The 21,858-nt window shown below is 45.8% G+C and overlaps 1 protein-coding gene across 1 annotated transcript in view; it reads right to left on the bottom strand.

The window, feature by feature from the left end:
- n4bp3 (NEDD4 binding protein 3) overlaps nucleotides 1–21,426 on the bottom strand; it is a 145,095-nt gene extending 123,669 nt beyond the window's left edge. Inside the window, exon 1 of the mRNA XM_068042926.1 lies at nucleotides 21,153–21,426. The gene's annotated coding sequence lies outside the window, so the exon portion shown is untranslated. The remainder of the gene's footprint in view (nucleotides 1–21,152) is intronic.
- Nucleotides 21,427–21,858: the final 432 nt, after the last annotated feature.

The following is a 21,858-nucleotide window of genomic DNA, read 5'->3' as shown; positions in this document are numbered from 1 at the left end:
CTCTCTCCCCCCTCTTCCGCCTCCCCCCGCCACTCTCTCCCCCCTCTCTTCCGCCTCCCCCCGCCACTCTCTCCCCCCTCTCTTCCGCCTCCCCCCGCCACTCTCTCCCCCCTCTCTTCCGCCTCCCCCCGCCACTCTCTCCCCCCTCTCTTCCGCCTCCCCCCGCCACTCTCTCCCCCCTCTCTTCCGCCTCCCCCCGCCACTCTCTCCCCCCTCCCCCCGCCACTCTCTCCCCCCTCTCTTCCGCCTCCCCCCGCCACTCTCTCCCCCCTCTCTTCCGCCTCCCCCCGCCACTCTCTCCCCCCTCTCTTCCGCCTCCCCCCGCCACTCTCTCCCCCCTCTTCCGCCTCCCCCCGCCACTCTCCCCCTCTCTTCCGCCACTCTCTTCCCCGTCACTCTCTTCCCCCTCCCCCCCCGCCACTCTCTTCCCCCTCACCTCCCCCCGGCCACTCTCTTCCCCCTCCCCCCCCCCGGCCACTCTCTTCCCCCTCCCCCCCCGCCCCCCTCTTCCCCCTCCCCCCCCGCCACTCTCTTCCCCCTCCCCCCCCGCCACTCTCTTCCCCCTCCCCCCCTGCCACTCTCTTCCCCCTCCCCCCCTGCCACTCTCTTCCCCCTCCCCCCCTGCCACTCTCTTCCCCCTACACCCCTCTCCCCGCGCCACTCCCTCTCTCGCCGTGCCATTGTCACACGCTCCCTCCCTGCCCGTACCATTCGCCCTCTCCCTCTCTCTCCCCTTGTCATTCACCCCCTCTCTCTCTCTCTCTCTCTCTCTCTCTTCCCCCTCGTCATTCACCCCCCTCTCTCTCTTCCCCCCCCCGTGCCTTTCGCCCTCTCTCTCTCCCTGTGCCATTCACCCTCTCTCTCCCTTTCTCCCCGTGCCATTCGCCCTCTCTCTCCCTTTCTCCCCTTCTCCCTGTGCCATTTTCACTCTCACCCCCATGCCATTCGCCCTCTCTCTCTCTCTCTCTCTCTCTCAGTGCCATTCGCCCTCTCTCTCTCTCCCCCCCACCCCTGTGCCATTCGCCCTCTCTCTCTCTCCCCCCGTGCCATTCGCTCTCTCTCTCTCTCTCTCTCTCCTCCCCACCCCGTGCCATTCGCCCTCTCTCTCTCTCTCTCCCCCCCCAAAGAATTCGCCCTCTCTCTCTCTCTCTCTCTCTCTCTCTCTCTCTCTCTCTGTGCCATTCGCCCTCTCTCTCTCTCTGTGCCATTCGCCCTCTCTCTCTTTCTCCCCGTGCCATTCGCCCTCTCTCTCTCTCTCTCTCTTTCCGTGCCATTCGCCCTCTCTCTCTCTCTCTTTCCGTGCCATTCTCACTCTCTCTCTCTCTGTGCCTCTGTCCCCCATTTCTCCCTCTCTGTCCCCCTCTCAAAGTTACAGACAGCAGGAATGCTCAGCAGATGATTGTTCTCTTTTTTTTTCAAATCTCAAGCCAGTTTCACAGCTGACAGATCCTGACATCAGGAGCAGCAGTTTCTGAACTTCAGATGGATTCAGAGTTTTTTTAATGGTCGCCGGAAAATTTCGAATCTGTCCAAAGTTCAGAAACTTCTGTTCCTGATATCAGGATCTGTCAGCTGTGAAACTGGCTTGCAATCTTTTTTAAAAGCCAGTCTGACAGTGTGGAATTTCTCATCTCCAGTCACGGACCCCTGGGGAGGATGAGGAATGGCCCCAAGTGCAGTTTACACCTGCGGGCCGGATGGAAACCTTTGGCGGGCTGGATCCTGGCCTGCGGGCCGTATGTCGGACAACCCTGTTCTACACTATCCTCCTTACAGATCACAATTGTTAAAAGTTTTTTATCACCCACAAATTTTGAAATTGTACCCCGTAAATCAAGGTCTAGGTCATTAATACATATCAGGAACAGCAAGGATTCCAACACTGACCCTTGGGGAACTCCACTACAAACCTTCCTCCAGTCCAAAAAACATCCATTAACCAATACTCTGTTTCCTGTCACTCCACCAGTTTCATATCCATGTTGCTACTGTCCCTTTTATTCCATGAGCTATAACTTTGTTCACAAGTCTGTTATCCTGCACTTTATCAACTGTTTTTTGGAAGTCCACGTATACCACATCAAAAGCATAATCCTGATCAACCTTCTCTGTTATGTCATCAAAACAAATCTAGCAAGTTAGGTAAACACGATCTGCCCGTCATTAATCCATGCTGTCTTTCCCTAATTAACACACATTTGCCTAAGTGACTATTAATTTTGTCCTGAATTATTGTTTCTGGAAGTTTCCCCACCATCAGGGTTAAACTGACTGGCCTGTACTTTCTGGGCTTATCTTTACACCCTTTTTTGAACAAGGGTGTAACATTTGTAATTCTCCAGTCCACTGGCACTACCCCTGAATCTAAGGATGACTGAAAAATTATGGTCAGTGCCTCCACACTTTCCACTCTCACTTCCCTCAGAATCCTTGGATGTATCTCATCTGGTCCTGGTGCCTTATCCATTTTAAGGATAGACAGCCTCTCCAATACCTCCTCCTGATCAATTTTAAACCCTTCAAGTGTCTGAATTATAGAACATAGAACATTACAGCGCAGTACAGGCCCTTCAGCCCTCGATGTTGCGCCGACCTGTGAAACCATCTGACCTACACTATTCCATTTTCATCCATATGTCTATCCAATGACCACTTAAATGCCCTTAAAGTTGGCGAGTCTACTACTGTTGCAGGCAGGGCGTTCCACGCCCCTACTACTCTCTGAGTAAAGAAACTACCTCTGACATCTGTCCTATATCTATCACCCCTCAACTTAAAGCTATGTCCCCTCGTGTTTGCCATCACCATCCGAGGAAAAAGACTCACTATCCACCCTATCTAACCCTCTGATTATCTTATATGTCTCTCCTCTTCCACCATGACCTGTGCAGCATCTTCTTCATTGGTAAAGACAGATGCAAAGTGCTCATTTAATACCTCAGCCATGCCCTCTGCCTCCATGAGTGAATCTCCCTTTTGATTCCTAATCAGCTCCATTCCTCCTTTTATTATTAATATGCCTATAGAAGACTTTTGGATTTCCCCCTTTTGTGCCAGTCTCTTTTCATACCCTCCCTTTTCTTCTCTTATTTGCTTTCCCACTTCCCCTCTGAACCTTCTATATTCAGCTTAGTTCTCGGTTGTATTATCCGCCTGACATATGTCACAAGCACACTTTTTCTTCTTCATCTTAATCTCTATCTCTTTCGTCATCCAGGAAGCTCTGGATTTGTTTGCCCCACCTTTCCCCTTCGTGGGAATATACCATGACTGTGCCTGAACTATCCCTTTAAAAGGCAGCCCATTGTTCAGTTACCATTTTGCCTGCCAGCCTTTGATTCCAATTTATGTGGGCGAGATCCATTCTTACCCCATTGAAGTTGGCTTTCCCCCAGTTAATTGTTCTTATTCTGGATTGTTCCTTATCCTCTTCCTTAGCCAACCTAAACCTTATGATACAATGATCACTGTCCCCTAAATGTTCTCCTACTGACACTTGATCTACTTGGCCCACCTCATCCCCAAGAACCAAGTCTAGCAATGCCTCCTTTCTCATCGGACTAGCAACATATTGCTGTAGAAAATTCTCCTGAACACACTCTAGGAACTCTTGCCCTCTCGACCCTTTACACTACTACTATCCCAGTCTATATTCAGATAAAGTCCCCGATTATAATCACTCTATAAATCCTGCACCTCTCTGTAATTTCCTTGCAAATTTATCCCCTTACATCTTTCCCACTAGTTGGTGGCCTATAGACTACACCTCCTGACTTGTTTGTTCCTCAGCTCTAGCCAAATAGATTCTGTTTTGACCCCTCTGGGACAGCCTTTCTCTCCAGCACTGCAATGTTCTCATTAATCAAAACTGTCACCCCTCCCTCTTTCCTATCATTCCTGATCATCTTGTATCCAGGAATATTTAGTACTCAGTCCTGCCCTTCTTTGAGCCAGGTCTCCATTATTGCCACAACATCATACTTCCATGTGGCTATCTGCGCCTGCAGCTCATCAACCTTATGTACCACACTCCACGCATTCACATACATGCACAGTAAACCAAATTTAAACTTTATTAATTTCTCTCTTATTCCAACCTCACCTAATACGTCACTATTTCCTACTCTAGTGCAATCTGTCTCTCCCAATTCTCTGTGCATCTTGGTGTTCCTCTCTTGTATTACCTCCTGGCTCCCACGCCCCTGCCAAGTTAGTTTAAAACCTCCTCAACATCACTGACATATCACCCTGCAAGGAAACTTATCCCAGCTCTGTTCAGGTGCAACCCATACAGCTTGTACAGGTCCCAGTGTTGACAGGTCAAGAAGAGATGATTTGTTTTTGTCAGAGTCACATATGGTGGGCTTGTTAAGAGCCATTTCGGTACTGCTGCGGGAGCAGAAACCAGATTGGAGGGATTCAAAGCTGGAGTTCCGGGAAAGTGGGCATGGATTTGGGAAAGAACAGCAGGTTCAACAACTGGAAGGGAGAGTGGGGCAGCAGTTTGCAAGGACAAAGGGGTCAATGGTTTGTTCTTTTTTGAGAAGGGTGATGATGATAATAGATTTGAAATAGAGCAGGGACAGCATCAGAGGAGCGAGAATTGTTAACAATATCAACTAAGATGGGGGCTGAGAAGGGAAGTTGGACGGTCAGCTGTTTAGGGGGAAATTAGGTTGAGAGTGCAGGAGGTGGGTTTCATGGACAAGATGAGCATGAGGGGAGATAGGAGAGAAACCAGAGAAAGATGTGAGTTCAGGGTTACGGCAGGAGTGGAGCATTAGAGGAAGCTTGGTCTGGTGAGCTGGAGGAAGGGAGGGGAGTGGCAGAGGCAGCTGATTGAATGGTCTCAATCATAGTGACAAAGGAGTCCATGAGTTCCTTTGTTGGAAGCGAGGGAGGAAAAGCTAGAGAGAGGGGTTTAAGAAGTTAGTTTGCAGTAGAAAAAAGTTGACATTATCTTTACATACTAGCATGATCCAGTTTAGGCAGACAGCAGCAGGACCTGATACTGCATTATGTGGCCCAGCCAGATCTGGCAGTGAACAGCTAAGCCAGTCATCTGCCATATCCAATCAAGTCTGCATGCCTTGGCATCAAGGGGGCAGAGATGAGGGCCGTACCAGGGGAATGGCCATGGCGAGAGTGTAATGGTTTAATGGAGACAAGGGAGCATCAAAGGTGGAGGCGAGGGTATAGTTGAGTATATCGGTAGCTGCAGAAATGTTGAGGTGAACGGAGGGCCAATGGATTTTGAAAGTGCAGTTGTAAGTGAATTGGGAAATAGTTTTTTTTTCCAGGGATGGATGCAGAAGGAAGTAGGGTTGGTTGGTGGTGGGGTGTGGGGGAGGGGATTGGGGGGCGGTGGTGAATATGAGTAGACAGTGCTAAAAGGAAGAGATCAGAGATGGCCTGTGATTGACACAATGGGAGTAACGAGACCATGTAGGATGGCAAGGTCAAGGGGGCTTGTGAATCAGGTTGGAGAGTTTATATGGAGGGAGAGATCGAGGGAGGACAGGAAGGCAGTGAATGCAAGAGAGCACAGGATGAGCTAGGATTCAGGTTGAAATCAGAGGATGACAAGTCATTCGGTGCAGAGGCTGAAGGAGGAAAGCAGTGACGATCTCTCAGTGAGAACTTTAGGTGGGCAGTATAACACAGATTTTAAATCAGAGGTGGGGGCAGGGGGCATAGTGACACACTGACAAGGAGAAGGTGGTGTTAAATGGAGTAGGGGGACAGATCAAGGTATGATCCGGTGATAAGCGTCACACCACCACTGTGATGGTTTGGCAGGGGCAAGTGGTGCAAGGTATACCCAGGTGGGAAGGCTACATTTAGGGGGAAGGTGTCATCACCCCTCACCCAAGTTTTTGTCAAAGCCATAATGTCGATGCAATCATCCACAATGAACCGATGGACAGCAAGGGCCTTGTTCACAAGTGAACAGTCAGACATTGTGGAGGAAGATAAAGAGAGGGCTAATGATAGCTGACCCACTGGCAGAGTCCACAGGGTTAGCACTGGGGGGGCTGAGGTGGATGGGGAGGAAATTGGCAATATTAGCCCCCAGCAGGCATGCAGAGAGGGAAGGCCGGCGAGAGAGTAGTGTGGGGCAGTTGGGGTTGCGGCTCGTATGGAGGCAGTGATGAGTACCTTATTGAGCTCTTTGGCAATTATTAGATTTCATATTATCCAAGTAGTGAACGGGAAATACAAAGGAGACAAGAGGAGGGAGTTCAGAGTTAGTCCGGAGGTCACTTTAGGGGTAACGTTGATGAAGGTAGAATGGAGTTGGCGTGGAGCAACAGCAAACTGTTGTCCAAATTGGGATACAGGTGCAGTGGGCACGTGAAGTTCAGAAGCTATGTGAAGGGTAGAGTATCAAAGGATGCACTGATAGAGGTACTTCTTGGGAATGAAGATCGAGGAAGTGTGCAGAATCGATGGTGAGTCAGGGCAAGATAAAAAGCAATGGCGAACTTGAAGGTCACCATTAAGATCCTGAAGCAGTGCCCAGGAAGTAGACTGTAGCTGAAATTAAAAAACCAGTAGGGCAGTCACAGGCTCAGCAGGAAACAGCATAGGTGGGAGAAGGGCTGTAAAGTTGATTGAAGATATTTTAAAATTTAAGCAACAGAACAGATCAGAGACACAGCAGCTGTGTCTAGCAATGTAGTCGAGTGCAGAAGTGTAGTCTTGATGTCCAGAGAAGTCCAGGAGTTTGGAAGTCAAATTTGACAAAAGATCCAATGTTCACTGAGGAAAGTGAAAAGCAGGCATGGTCAGGGGCTGGGCAATACAAAATCTTTCCTCATATGATCATTTCCTCATTTCAGGAATCAATCTAGTGAACCTTCATTGCTCTCCCTCCAAGACAAATTTATCCTTCCTGCGTCAGGAGACAAACGGCATACAGTATTCCAGGTGTGTTCTTACCAAGGCCCTACACAATTGTTGCAAGATTTCTTTACTCTTATACTCCAATCCCTTTGTAATAAAGGCTAACATACCATTTGCTTTCCTAATTGCTTGCTGTACTTGCATGATAACTTTAAAGATTACAAGTAATGGGAGCAGAAGTAGGCTCCAGCCTGCTCCACCATTCAATAAGATCATGGCTAACCTGATTGTGGCTTTCACTCCACTTTCCTCCCTGCCCTCCCATAACCCTTGACTCTCTGGTAGATCAAAAATCTGTCTAACTCAGCCTTGAATATATTCAATGACCCAGCCTCCACTGCTCTCTGGGGAAGAGAATTCCAAAGATTAATAACCCTCTGGAAGAAGGCATTCCTCCTCATCTTCATTTAGAAGGGAGACCCCTTATTTTGAAACTGCTGCCAATTCTAGATTCCTCCACAAGGGGAAACATCCTTTCAGCATCTACCCTGAAGAACCCCTCAAAATCTTGTATGTTTCAATAAGATCACCTCTCATTTTTCTAAACTCCAATGAGGAACTCTTTTGCTCATAAGACAACCCCTTTATCCCAGGAATCAGCCTACTGAACCTTCTCTGAACAGCCTCCAATGCAGAATGCGAGATCCAAGGGACTAGGGAGAATGAGGAATTGAAGGAAATTAGCATCAGTAAAAAGGCTGTATTGGAGAAATTAATGGGACTGAAGATTGATAAGTCACCGGGACCTGATATTCTACATCCCAGAATGTTAAAAGAGGCAGCTATGGAGATAGTGGATGCATTGGTGATCATCTTCCAAAATTCTATAGATTCTGGAATGGTTCCTGCAGATTGGAAGGTAGCAAATTTCACCTCACTATTTAAGAAGGGAGGGAGAGAGAAAACAGGGAACTACAGACCTGTTAGTCTTACATCAGTAGTAGGGAAAATGCTATCATCTATTCTAAAAGATGTGATAAGTGTACACTTGGATAATAATGATCTGATTGGGCATAGTCAACATGGATTTATGAATGGGAAATCATATTTGATGAACGTGTTGGAGTTTTTTGAGGAGGTTACTAACAGAATTGATAAAGGGGAGTCACTGGACATAGAATACTTGGATTATCAGAAGGCTTTTGATAAAGTCCCCCACAGGAGGTTGGTTAGCAAAATTAAAGCACATGGGTAGCAAGTAATATACTGGCATGGATTAAGGATTGACTAACAGGCGTAAAACAGAGTAGGAATAAATGGGTCATTCTCGCATTGACAGGCTGTGACTAGTGGGGTATTGCAAGGATCAGTACTTGGGCTCCAGCTGTTCACAATATATACCAATGAATTGGATGTAATATTTCCAAGTTTGCCGATGACACAAAACTAGGTGGGAATGTGTGTTGTGAGGAAGATGCAAAGTGGCTTCAAAGGAATTTGGACAGACTTAGTGAGTGGGCAAGAACATGGCAGATGGAATATAATGTGGAAAAATGTGAGGTTAATAACTTTGGTAGGAGGAATAGATGTGCAGAGTATTTCTTAAATGGTAAGAAATTAGAAAGTGTAGATGTACAAAGGGACCTGAGTATCCTTGTCAATGAGTCGCTGAAAGCTAACATGCAGGTGCAGCAAGCAATCAGGAGAGCTAATGGTATGTTAGCCTTTATTGCAAGAGGATTTGAGTACAGGAGTAGTGACGTCTTGCTGCAATTGCATAGAACCTTGGTTAGAGTGCACCTGGAGCACTGTGTGCAGTTTTGGTCCCCTTACCTTAGGAAGGATATTATTGCCATAGAGTGAGTGCAACGAAGGTTCACCAGACTTGTTCCCGGATGGTGAGGCTGTCCAATGAAGAGAGACTGGGAAAACTGGGCCTGTATTTTCTCGAGTTTCGAAAAATGAGAGGTGATCTCATTGAAACCTACAAAATACTTAAAGGGAAAGACAGGGTAGATGCCAGCAAGATGTTTTCCCCTGGTTGGGGAGTCTAGAACTGAGGACACAGTCTCAGAATAAGGGGGAAGCCACTTAGGACAGAGATGAGGAGAAACCTCTTTATTCAGAGGGTTGTGAATCTTTGAAATTCTCTACCCCAGAGGACTGTGGAAGCTCAGTCATTGAGTATGTTTAAAGCAGAGATTGACAGATTTCTAAATACCAATGGTATAAAGGGATATGGGGATAGTGTGGAAAAAAAGGCATTGAAGTCATGATGGTATAGAATGGCAGAGCAGGCTTGATAGCCTATTCTTGCTCCTATGTTCTTATGTCCCTTTGAATATCAACATTTCCCAGTCCCTCACCTTTTAGAAAATATTCTGTTTTTCTACGAAAGTGGATAACTTCACATACATCCACATATATTCCACCTGCCAAGTTCTTGCCCACTCACTTAACCTCTCTATATCCCTTTGCAGCTCCTTTGCATCCTCCTCACAGCTTACTTTCCCACTTAGTTTTATATCAACAAAAAACCTGGATACATTATAGTTGGTCTCCTCATCAAAGTCACTGAAAGATTGTAAATAGCTGAGGCCCAAGTACTGATCCTTGCAGTAACCCACTAGTTATGCCCTACTAACCCGAAAATGACCACTTTATTCCTACTCTGCTTAACCAATCCTCAATCCTTACTAAGATACTAACCCCAATCCCATGAGCTTTAAATTCCATGTAATAATCTTTTGTACAGCACCTTATCAAATGTGTTTTGAAAATCCATATAACCTACATCCGCTGGTGCCCCCTTATCTACCCTGCTAGTTACAACCTCAGTGAACTAAGTTTTCAAACATGTTTCCCCTTTCATAAAATCAGTGTTAACTCTACTTAATCATATTATGATTTCAGTGGACTGATACTGCATCCCTAATAATAAATTCTAACATTTTCCCTCCTATTGATGTCAGGCTCCCTCCTTTTTTGAATAGCACAGTCACGTCTTCCAATCCACAGGGATTGGTAGATAGTGAGGAGGATAGCTGTAGGCTGCAGGAAGATATTGATGGTTTGGTCAGATGGGCAGAAAAGTGGCAAATCGAATTCAACCTGGATATAAGTGTGAGGTGATGCATTTGTGAAGGTCAAACAAGGCAAAGGAATAGACAATTAATGGAAAAATACTGAGAAGTTTAGATGAAGTGAGGGACCTTAGAGTAAATGTCCACAGGTCCCTGAATGTAGCAGGACAAGTCGATAGGGTGGTTAAGAAGGCATATGGAATCCTTTCCTTTATTAGATGAGGTATAGAATATAAGAGCAGGGCGGTTATGCTGGAACTGTATAACTCAATGGTTAGGCCACGACTTGAGGACTGTGTGCAGTTCTGGTCACCTCATTACAGAAAGGATGTAATTGCACTGGAGAGGGTACAGAGGAGATTTGCGAGGATGTTGCCAGGACTGGAAAAATGCAGCTATGAGGAAAGATTGGATAGGCTGGGTAGTGTTCCTTGGAACAGCGGGGGCTGAGAGGAGATCTGATTGAAATGTACAAAATTTTTGAGGGGCCTGGATAGAGTGGAGGTGAAGGGCCTATTTACCTTAGCAGAGAGGTAAGTGACTCGGGGGCATAGATTTAAAGTGATTGGTAAAAAATTAGAGGGGAGATGAGGAAAATGTTTTCACCCAGAGGGTGGTGGGGGTCTGGAATTCACTGCCTGAAAAAGAGCAGTTGAGACAGAAACCCTCAACTCATTCAAAAGGAGTCTGGATATGCACCTCAAGTGTCGTAATCTGCAGGGCTAAGGACCAAATACTGGAAGGTGGGATTAGAATGGGTGGATCGTTTTTCAGCCAGCACAGACACGATAGGCCAAGTGGTCTCTTTCTGTGCCTTAAACATTCTATGATTCTATGACCATTCCAGAATCTAGGGAATCCTGGGATTTCAAAACCAATGCATCCACTATCTCTGGCGCGACCTCTTTTAAAACTTTAAGATTTGTTTGCTTTTAGCCATTTTTAGTACTAATACTATTTTCTTTAAGTTCCTCCCTTGGTTCCCCAGTATTTGCAGAATGCTTCGGTATCTTTTCCTCAAGAAGACAGATTTTTTTTTTTATTCATTCATGGGAGGTAGGCGTCACTGACCCGGGCCAGCATTTATTGCCCATCCCTAATTGCCCGAGAAGGTGGTGGGGAGCTGCCTTCTTGAACCGCTGCAGTCCATGTGCGGTAGGTACACCCACAGTGCTGTTAGGAAGGGAGTTCCAGGATTTTGACCCAGCGACAGTGGAGGAACGGCGATATAGTTCCAAGTCAGGATGGTGTGTGGCTTGGAGGGGAACTTGCAGGTGGTGGTGTTCCCATGTATTTGCTGCCCTTGTCCTTCTAGTTGGTAGAGGTCGCGGGTTTGGAAGGTGCTGTCTAAGGAGCCTTGGTGCATTGCTGCAGTGTATCTTGTAGATGGTACACACTGCTGCCACTGTGCGTCGGTGGTGGCGGGAGTGAATGTTTGTAGATGGGGTGCCAATCAAGCGGGCTGCTTTGTCCTGGATGGTGTCGAGCTTCTTGAGTGTTGTTGGAGCTGCACCCATCCAGGCAAGTGGAGAGTATTCCATCACACTCCTGGACGTGCCTTGTAGATGGTGGACAGGCTTTGGGGAGTCAGGAGGTGAGTTACTCGGCCGCAGGATTCCTAGCCTCCGACCTGCTCTTGTAGCCACGGTATTTATATGGCTACTCCAGTTCAGTTTCTGGTCAAGGGTAGCCCCGAGGATGTTGATAGTGGGGGATTCAGCAATGGTAATGCTGTTGAATGTCAAGGGGAGATGGTTAGATTCTCTCTTGTTGGAGATGGTCATTGCCTGGCACTGTGTGGCACGAATGTTACTTGCCACTTATCAGCCCAATGCTGGATATTGTCCAGGTTTTGCTGCATTTCTACATGGACTGCTTCAGTATCTGAGGAGTCACGAATGGTGCTGAACATTGTGCAATCATCAGCGAACATCCCCACTTCTGACCTTATGATTGAAGGAAGGTCGTTGATGAAGCAGCTGAAGATGGTTGGGCCTAGGACACTACTGGATACAAAGTATTTGTTTAATAGTGCTGCCATTTCCTTATTCCCCATTATAATTTCTCCTGCCTCTGCCTGTAAATGACCCGTTTACTTTCACTAATCTCTTCCTATTTTTAAAAAAAACTTATCGAAGCTTTTACAATCTTTTTATGTCTTGTGCTAGTTTACTCTCATGTTCTATTTTCTCTTTCAATTTCTTAGTCATCCTTTGGTGAATTCTAAAATCCTCCCAATACTTAGATTACTACTGTTTTTGGAAGCATTTACATCTCTTTCTTTACTCTAATCCCATCTCTAACAAAGTACGGCTGAAAATTTGAGAAGGAATTTGAGGAGGGTGGAGTTCCAGAGCAGTAAGTATAAAAAACCAACCTCGGGGATTCTCGGAGCAGACTCGGAGGGCGGAGTTCCAGAGCAGTAAGTATAAAAAACTTACCTCGGGGATTCTCGGAGCAGACTCGGAGGGCGGAGTTCCAGACTCGTTACCTCGGGTGGGGGAAAAAAACTGAAAAAGTGACATCATAGGAAAGCTGTGACCTGATTGGCTGGTAGGGAATCTGTACCGAATTTGAAAATAAAACAGATAAAAATTAATTAAAACACTAATTAACTAATAAATAAGTAGAGTAACTGAACCAGAGGGAGGAGATCACTGTATTTAGTTAACATTTAATATTTATAATAGAAATCTAGCACTAGGGACCATATAGTGAAGTGTATCATAATTTAGGAAGGATTTAATAAGTATTTATTTATTTTATATTAATTAACTAATTAGTGCTAGACATGTCAGTTAGAGGGGTGAAGTGCTTCACCTGTGAGATGTAGGAGGTCCGTGACGCTTCCAGCGTTCCGGGCGACTACATCTGCTGAAAGTGTACCCAGTTGCAGCTCCTCACAGACCGCATGGATCAGTTGGATGCAACTGGATGCACTTAGGAGAATGCAGGTGGCGGAAAGCGTCATAGACAGGAGTTTTAGAGAAGTGGTTACACCACAGGTGCAGGAAGATAGATGGGTGACCGCTAGAAGGGGCAGGCAGTCAGTGCAGGAATCCCCTGTGGCTATCCCCCTCTCTAACAAGTATACCGTTTTGGATACTGTTGGGGGGGATGGCCTGTCAGGGGAAAACAGCAGCAGCCAGAGCAGTGGCACCACGGCTGGCACTGTTGTTCAGCAGGGAGGGACAAAGCGCAGAAGAGCAATAGTTATAGGGGACTCTACAGTCAGGGGCACAGATAGGCGCTTCAGTGGACGTGAAAGAGACTCCAGGATGGTATGTTGCCTCCCTGGTGCCAGGGTCAAGGATGTCTCTGAACGGACAGGGGGCATTCTGAAGGGGGAGGGTGAACAGCCAGAGGTTGTGGTACACATCAGTACCAACGACATAGGCAGGAAGAGTGATGAGGTCCTGCAGGGGGAGTTTAGGGAGTTAGGTAGTAAGTTAAAAAACAGGACCTCTTGGGTTGTAATCTCTGGATTACTCCCTGTGCCACGTGCCAGTGAGGCTAGAAATAGGAAGATAGTGCAGCTAAAGACGTGGCTGAGCAGCTGGTGTAGAAGGGAGGGTTTCAGATATCTGGACCATTGGGCTCTCTTCAGGGACAGATGGGACCTGTGCAAGAAGGACGGGTTGCATCTAAACTGGAGGGGCACTAATATCCTGGCTGCAAGGTTTGCTAGCGTCACTCGGGAGGGTTTAAATTAGTGTGGCAGGGGGGTGGGAACCAGAGCAGTAGGACAGCTGGTGAAATAAATGAGGAGGACATAGTAAATAAGGCCAGTAGGACAAAGAGGAAGAACAGGCAGGGAGATGTTGCTCAGCACAGCGGGACTGGTGGCCTGAAGTGCATTTGTTTCAATGCGAGAAGTATAACAGGTAAGGCAGATGAACTTAGAGCTTGGATTAGTACTTGGAAATATGATGTTGTTGCTATTACAGAGACTTGGTTGAGGAAAGGGCAGGATTTGCAGCTAAATGTTCCAGGCTTTAGAAGCTTCAGGCTGGATAGAGGGGGATGTAAAAGGGGTGGGGGAGTTGCATTACTGGTTAAGGAGAATATCACAGCTGTACTGCGGGAGGACACCTCAAAGGGGTCATGCAGCGAGGCAATATGGGTGGAGCTCAGTAATAGGAAGGGTGCAGTCACTATGTTGGGGGTTTACTACAGGCCTCCCAACAGCCAGCGGGAGGTAGAGGAGCAGATATGTAGACAGATTTTGGAAAGATGTAAAGGTAACAGGGTTGTGGTGGTGGGTGATTTTAAACTTCCCCTATATTGACTGGGACTCACTTGGTGCTAGGGGCTTGGATGGGGCAGAATTTGTGAGGAGTGTCCAGGAGGGCTTCTTGAAACAGTATGTAGATAGTCCAACTAGGGATGGGGCCATTCTGGACCTGGTATTGGGCAATGAGCCCGGCCAGGTGGTCGAAGTTTCAGTGGGGGAGCATTTCGGGAGCAGTGACCATAATTCCATAAGTTTTAAGGTACTTGTGGATAAGGATAAGAGTAGTCCTCGGGTGAAGGTGCTAAATTGGGGGAAGGCTAATTATAACAATATTAGGCAGGAACTGAAGAATTTAGATTGGGGGCGGCTGTTTGAGGGTAAATCAACATCTGACATGTGGGAGTCTTTCAAACGTCAACTGACCAGCATGTTCCTGTGAGGAAGAAAGACAAGTTTGGCAAGTTTCGGGAAGCTTGGATAACACGGGATATGGTGAGCCTAGTCAAAAAGAAAACGGAAGCATTTGTAAGGGCTGGAAGGCTAGGAACAGATGAAGCACTTGAGGAATATAAAGACAGTAGGAAGGAACTTAAGCAAGGAGTTAGGAGGGCTAAAAGGGGTCATGAAAAGTCATTGGCAAACAGGATTAAGGAAAATCCCAAGGCTTTTTATACATATATAAAGAGCAAGAGGGTAACCAGGGAAAGAGCTGGCCCACTCAAGGACAGAGAAGGGAATCTATGTGTGGAGGCAGAGGAAATGGGCGAGGTACTAAATGAGTACTTTGCATCAGTATTCACCAAGGAGAAGGACCTGGTGGATGATGAGCCTCGGGAAGGGAGTGCAGATAGCCTTTGTCATCTCATTATCAAAAAGGAGGAGGTGTTGAGTGTCTTGCAAAGCATTAAGGTAGATAAGTCCCCAGGGCCTGATGGGATCTACCCTAGAATACTGAGGGAGGCAAGGGAAGAAATTGCTGGGGCCTTGACAGAAATCTTTGCATCCTCATTGGCTACAGGTGAGGTCCCAGAGGACTGGAGAATAGCCAATGTTGTTCCTTTGTTTAAGAAGGGTAGCAAGGATAATCCAGGAAATTATAGGCCGGTGAGCCTTACGTCAGTGGTAGGGAAACTATTAGAGAGGATTATTCGGGACAGGATTTACTCCCATTTGGAAATAAGTGAACTTATTAGCGAGAGACAGCATGGTTTTGTGAAGGGGAGGTCGTGTCTTACTAATTTGATTGAGTTTTTTGAGGAAGTGACGAAGATGATTGATGAGGGAAGGGTGGTGGATGTTGTCTATATGGTCTTTAGTAAAGCCTTTGACAAGGTCCCGCATGGCAGACTGGTACAAAAGGTGAAGTCACACGGGATCAGAGGTGAGCTGGCAGGATGGATACAGAACTGGCTCGGTCATAGAAGACAGAGGGTATCAGTGGATGGGTGTTTTTCTGAATGGAGGGATGTGACTAGTGGTGTTCCGCAGGGATCAGTGCTGGGACCTTTGCTGTTTGTAGTATATATAAATGATTTGGAGGAAAATGTAGCTGGTCTGATTGGTAAGTTTGCGGACGACACAAAGGTTGGTGGAGTTGCGGATAGTGATGAGGATTGTCAGAGGATACAGCAGGATATAGATTGGTTGGAGACTTGGGCGGAGAAATGGCAGATGGAGTTTAATCCGGACAAATGTGAGGTAATGCATTTTGGAAGGTCTAATGCAGGTGGGAGGTATACAGTAAATGGCAGAACCCTTAGGAGTATTGACAGGCAGGGAGATCTGGGCGTACAGGTCCACAGGTCACTGAAAGTGGCAATGCAGGTGGATAAGGTAATCAAGAAGGCATACGGCATGCTTGCCTTCATCGGTCGGGGCATAGAGTATAAAAATTGGCAAGTCATGTTGCAGCTGTACAGAACCTTTGTTAGGCCACACTTAGAATATTGCGTGCAATTCTGGTCGCCACACTACCAGAAGGACGCGGAGGCTTTGGAGAGGGTACAGAGGAGGTTTACCAGGATGTTGCCTGGTCTGGAGGGCATTGGCTATGAGGAGAGGTTGGAAAAACTCGGATTGTTTTCACTGGAACGACAGAGGTGGAGGGGCGACATGATAGAGGTTTACAAAGTTATGAGTGACATGGACAGAGTGGATAGTCAGAAGCTTTTTCCCAGGGTGGAAGAGTCAGTTTTTATTTTATTTTTATTTAGAGATACAGCACTGAAACAGGCCCTTCGGCCCACTGAGTCTGTGCTGACCAACAACCACCCATTTATACTAACCCTACAGTGATCCCATATTCCCTACCACCTACCTAAACTAGGGGCAATTTACAATGGTCAATTTACCTATCAACCTGCAAGTCTTTGGTTGTGGGAGGAAACTGGAGCACCTGGCGAAAACCAACGCGGTCACAGGGAGAACTTGAAAACTCCGCACAGGCAGTACCCAGAGTTGAACCCGGGTCCCTGGAGCTGTGAGGCTGCAGTGCTAACCACTGCGCCACTGTGCCGCCCCATAGGTTTAAGGTGCGAGGGGCAAAGTTTAGAGGGTATGTGCAAGGCAAGTTTCTTTTACACAGAGGGTGGTGAGTGCCTGGAACTTGCTGCCAGGGGAGGTGGTGGAAGCAGATACGATAGCGACGTTTCTGAGACATCTTGACAAATACATGAATAGGAAAGGAATAGAGGGATATGGGCCCCAGAAGTGCAGAAGGTGTTAGTTTAGGCAGGCATCAAGATCGGCGCAGGCTTGGAGGGCTGAATGGCCTGTTCCTGTGCTGTACTGTTCTTTGTTCTTTGAACCAATCCTACCCATTATGCCTGAGCCAGCTCCCCCAACTGATCTCTCTATTCTAATCCCATTTCCATCCTCTTTTTATACACCCTTTAAATCTATCATCTTTTATTCCTGTTGTGTTTGCTCAGCTTCAATAGCTGTTTGAAGCATCCCTCAAGATTAAAGGGCAATCCTCCAATAGTATGTAGAAGAGTAATAGAGCAACTTCCTTTCCTGGAAACAACTCACTCTGTCCTCATCACATTGGATTGCTAACTCTACCTGTATTAGTTACGAAGTATGAGTGTACCAGTTGGGTTTATGCTGAAATCTTAGTGTCTCTCAACACAGAGCTGAGGCCTGATCTAACCAAGGGAAGTGGTGCAAGCAAGTTGGGAAGAGGCAGTCTCACAGGATTTGGGTTTGATATCACATTGAATATGATTCCAGTGTGCTGTCAAACTGCATATCCCTATAAATACTCATAAGAGATTAAGTGCCTTACTTAACACATTTGGAACCTGGTCCCTGCTCTTTAAATGTTTTCCCCATTTTCTTACTGCCCACCTATCATCTTCAATGTTCTCCTTCCTTGACCTCCCATGCTCCAGAGAGCCCAAGTTGTCCAAAACTCTGCCCAAATCCTATTACTTGTTTAAAAACTAATCCCTGTTCACACCCCTCCACAGGGCTTGCAAAATCGTAAGCGGACAACCTCCTCATTCCTCCATCCTCTTTCGCCATTCAGTTCTCTGATTCTTGCCATCTGCGCATCCTCCTTTCCCTTCAACCCAGTGAGCTCTCAATCTTCTTGACCCTACTCTACCTCTGAAAGCCTTCTTAAAACCCACTGCTGTGACCAAGCCTTTGGTCACCTCCTAAACTGTCCCACTGCGGCTTGGCAGTCATTCATCTCCTCCATCATTTCACCACCCCATAAATTACTTTCGAATGATTTTCTATATTTTAAAAAGTAAATATGGTATATAAATACAAGTTGTTAGTATTAGGGAATTAGACGGAAGAGCAAGATCAGGTCATTCGAGTGCCACAGAGGATCTCCCAAAGCAATACAGAGAATCTAACGGATATCAGATAAAGTGACTTATATAAAAGAATTAAAGAATCTGAAATCCGAGATTATATTAAAGGCAGCAACTCACTCTTTCAACCATTTCCTCTACTTCACATATAAACACCTTTTAAACATTATCCATTAGATTACAGCAGATAACATACTTGAGAATTTTATGAGGCAATCATCACCAGACAACACAAATCACAAAGACAGCCAACGTGAAACATCCCTATTGTACTGGACAACTTTCTAGTGAATCAGAAGGATGTAATCCAATGGAATGGACAGGTCATGTTTCATTCATTCTATTTTTTCTTTCTCAAAATTCTAAGAAATGAGAAGATTACACTAAAAGAATGCAGTGAATTTGGAAAGGAAAACTCAAGAAATTTATTATCCAAACATACCAGACTTGGAGCAGAGAGGTTTATCAAGACAGGCTCAGACTCGCTTCAGAGGACTGTTAACAACAGCTCAATCGCTCACTGTCCACTATCTGTTACTGAATTACTCACTGCCTGCCAATTTCTAAAATGTTACTATTCAAAACACAAGCCTGAAAACTGTTTACATAGCAGTGGTCAGTCACAAAAGGCTATATTACAGACAAAACCAGCACCACCCCAATCCACCAACCACCTCATGTTCCATTACAAGCTACAAAGATCACTATCACAGAAGCTGGAGCCAATGTCTTAAACCTACTGCATACTGTCACGAAGTGTAGACTGTACAAGTCTGGGACAAGTCAGTAATGCTCTCAGTGACCAATTTCTTTTATAAAGAAAAGGGAAGCACTGCATCAGTATTTTCACAAAATATTTAATAGGAGGCTTATTTCCCTCCCAAGATTGAGTTACCACAACCCGCAAATAGCACCTCAATCACAAATTATTTTCGAAGATATTGGTCCAAGGGAAAAAAATGTTGTACATCACAGCAATTAAGTATCTTGTCACTGGCTAAATAATTCTTAAATGTTGTGGTGAGTTATGAAGCAATGTAATTTTCTTACTCTATTATAGTCTCTTTCTACAACCCCCACCAAAATAGAAACTTGCTCAAGCTGGATCAACATTTGACAGGTGTCAATCACCCTGATATCTTGCTTATCTGGAATAGTAAACCACAACTCCCAATGTCACACAAACAGCAGCATCAGAAAGGATGGGGAGCACTGAATAAACAGGTGATGTACATACTGCAGCTAAAGGCAAGTGCCATCCAACATCATCAATTCCTTAAGTGTTATACTTCCTCTCTGTACTCTACCACTACCATTCTTTTTTATTCAAAACATTTAAGATTTTATTTTCTGAAGACAGATTCTGGCTTGCTGACTTTTAGGTTTGGGGGATTCACATGAGTTAACAAATTACATGAGAAACTGGTCCAGATGCTGGCCTTTCTTATTAACTTCCTAGGGACAAAATGTACAAACTTCTCCTGATTTAAATCTGGCAACATGCAATTCATAGCCGTCAGGGTGGACATGTCTGCCCAAGATTGGCTGTGGCTAATATCTGGGGTCTAACAGATTCTGTAGCCATTCCCAAAATTCTCCTTGTTTCTAATTTATCATAGTGTGAAGGGGGAGAAAATGAATCACCAAACTGGTACTAAAACAAAGAGATTACTTGTGCCAAGCAAGAATAAGTACACTGGTGGATGACGGAAAGGGGACCAACTACTTGCTCACAGTGCCAGGGTCCACATAATCTGCTCTTTACTTGATGACTAAAAGGGTGACAAAAGAGGAAATAAGTGCACAATTTTTCCTCCCAATGACATTCACCCCATCCCAACCAAAGTTTAAACTTGATCACATGGAACACTTTGAATAAACTAGGAGCTTCAGTACTGAATTCAGACTGATATGAGCTATAGCAGAACTATCTCCCATCTAAATCCCCAGAGAGATCACTTAACTGGTCATCGAAATCATTGCAAAAATGTAACTGCATCACTTCCACACTTTAAAATATTTGTTGCATTTCTCTGACTCCACAATGCATTGCCTCCCCTTTAAAAAGATCCTCCCCCACCCACCACCACCCCTCCCCGACATACACAGTTCTAACAAGGCCAAAATTAGGACAAGGTGCCATTCTTCACAGGCAGGTCTAAACAGCAGGGACAATGGCTTATTCACCCTTGAGAGGAATCCAATCTTGGTCTAATCTGATATCCATTGACATGGACTCTCCAGAAAGAATCAATGAATTGCAAGGTGCAAGAACATCCGACCGAAACCGGCTGTAGGACCTCATCTGCTGCACTGGGTGCACTCTTAAATCATGCCAAAATTCATGTCAATGGTGACAGCCCCTGACAGGCAAGTCATTGCAGCAAGGTGAAAGTCAACTGGCAGGGATTCACAAAGGACAACTCTACTGTTGGACAACAACAGGCTGCTATCTCAGTCCCATGTGTAGGAAGTCAGCACCACTGTCATGGGTCTTGGACAATGTAAAGCAGCTTTAATAATTCATCCAAAGATCAGATCGTCATTCTGTCATAGCGTATGGGAAGCAAAAAAAAACTCCAACTATAATACTCAGCTTCACTAATTAAAAAGAAAAACCCGGTAAATTTAAGATTGTACAGGATTTTATAAAATTCTGGAGCAGTTACAAAAATGACAGTACATTTTCCCACCCACCCCAAACGTTATTTTGACAGCAATCGTGAAAATAATCTCAAAGATGATGTGAGCTCTACTTCTCCCTCTCTTCCCCCACACCCCGGAATCAGAGTCAGAATCTTACCTCTATCTTCGATATAATGGGAGGTCCCAGTTTTAAAGTGGCAGCACAGGCTACTTTCCATCATGACCCACTGACTTAGACAAGTGTATCGTGTAAAGTGCACGCTTTAATGCATGAGGCACACACACAGGACCACCTATAGAGAGTGGTAACTTGAGGCTAACCAGTCACATTTAATAAAACAGCAACTCGCCAACTATTTCGAAAATCAGCCCCATACCAACTAACAGTCCCAGACTAGAAATATTTTGTTTTACAAGTCTACACAAGCTCCACAATCACAGTAGCAAATACACCACCAAGGACACAGAACCATGCCCTCCCGATGCAGAGAATGCAGCGCTTTCCGCCACCGATCTCACCATGTTTCACTGGCACTAACGCTGCTCCTGAGGTCGCGGCTGGCTGATGTTCCGCAGCTTGAACGGAGCCGGCGGACAGACTGTCCCGCTCTCCCAGTTTGGACGCACTCACTTGGGTAGACTGCACTCTTTTCTGTAAAGGTTTAGCTGGATGCACTCAGAGACTGCAACCCATCCCGCACTCACACTGACACACTGTGAAAGCGCAGCCAGCGCTAATCCCACTTTTCTCAATGCAAACGAGAGCTCGAACGGGGCAGCTGCAAAAGAGGGACTGGACAATTCAAACAACACGGGGTTGGATCTTTAAAGAAACAGGAGCCTCAACTCCACCTAATCTAAATAGACGACCTGCTCATTACTAAGCAGCGATCCTTACTGAGGCATGACACTCGGGACACACAACTAATGCACCAGACGCTGCTGCAAAAGCTCTCGGATGGAGTTTTAAAGAGACAGGACGCTTAGTTCCTCGACGTTTACTGACCACACATTCTCAGCATATAATCATATACACACACACTCAAAAAGGCATGCACACATATTTGCTCAAATGAATGGAATTTCAAATAAACCAGAACAGATAAGAGAAGTAAGCATCGGAGAAATCAATACGATAGTAATCGCAACATCAGAAGGTTTAATATACAATTTGTGAAGGACACAAATGAGACAAAGACTAAAGTAATAAATTGGAAAAAGATGA

The sequence above is a fragment of the Heterodontus francisci genome, chromosome 12 (genome assembly GCF_036365525.1).
Source record: "Heterodontus francisci isolate sHetFra1 chromosome 12, sHetFra1.hap1, whole genome shotgun sequence".
Taxonomy (NCBI): domain Eukaryota; kingdom Metazoa; phylum Chordata; class Chondrichthyes; order Heterodontiformes; family Heterodontidae; genus Heterodontus; species Heterodontus francisci.
The sequence above is the reverse complement of the archived record's forward strand: the minus strand, read 5'-3'. Positions and strand labels throughout refer to the sequence as shown.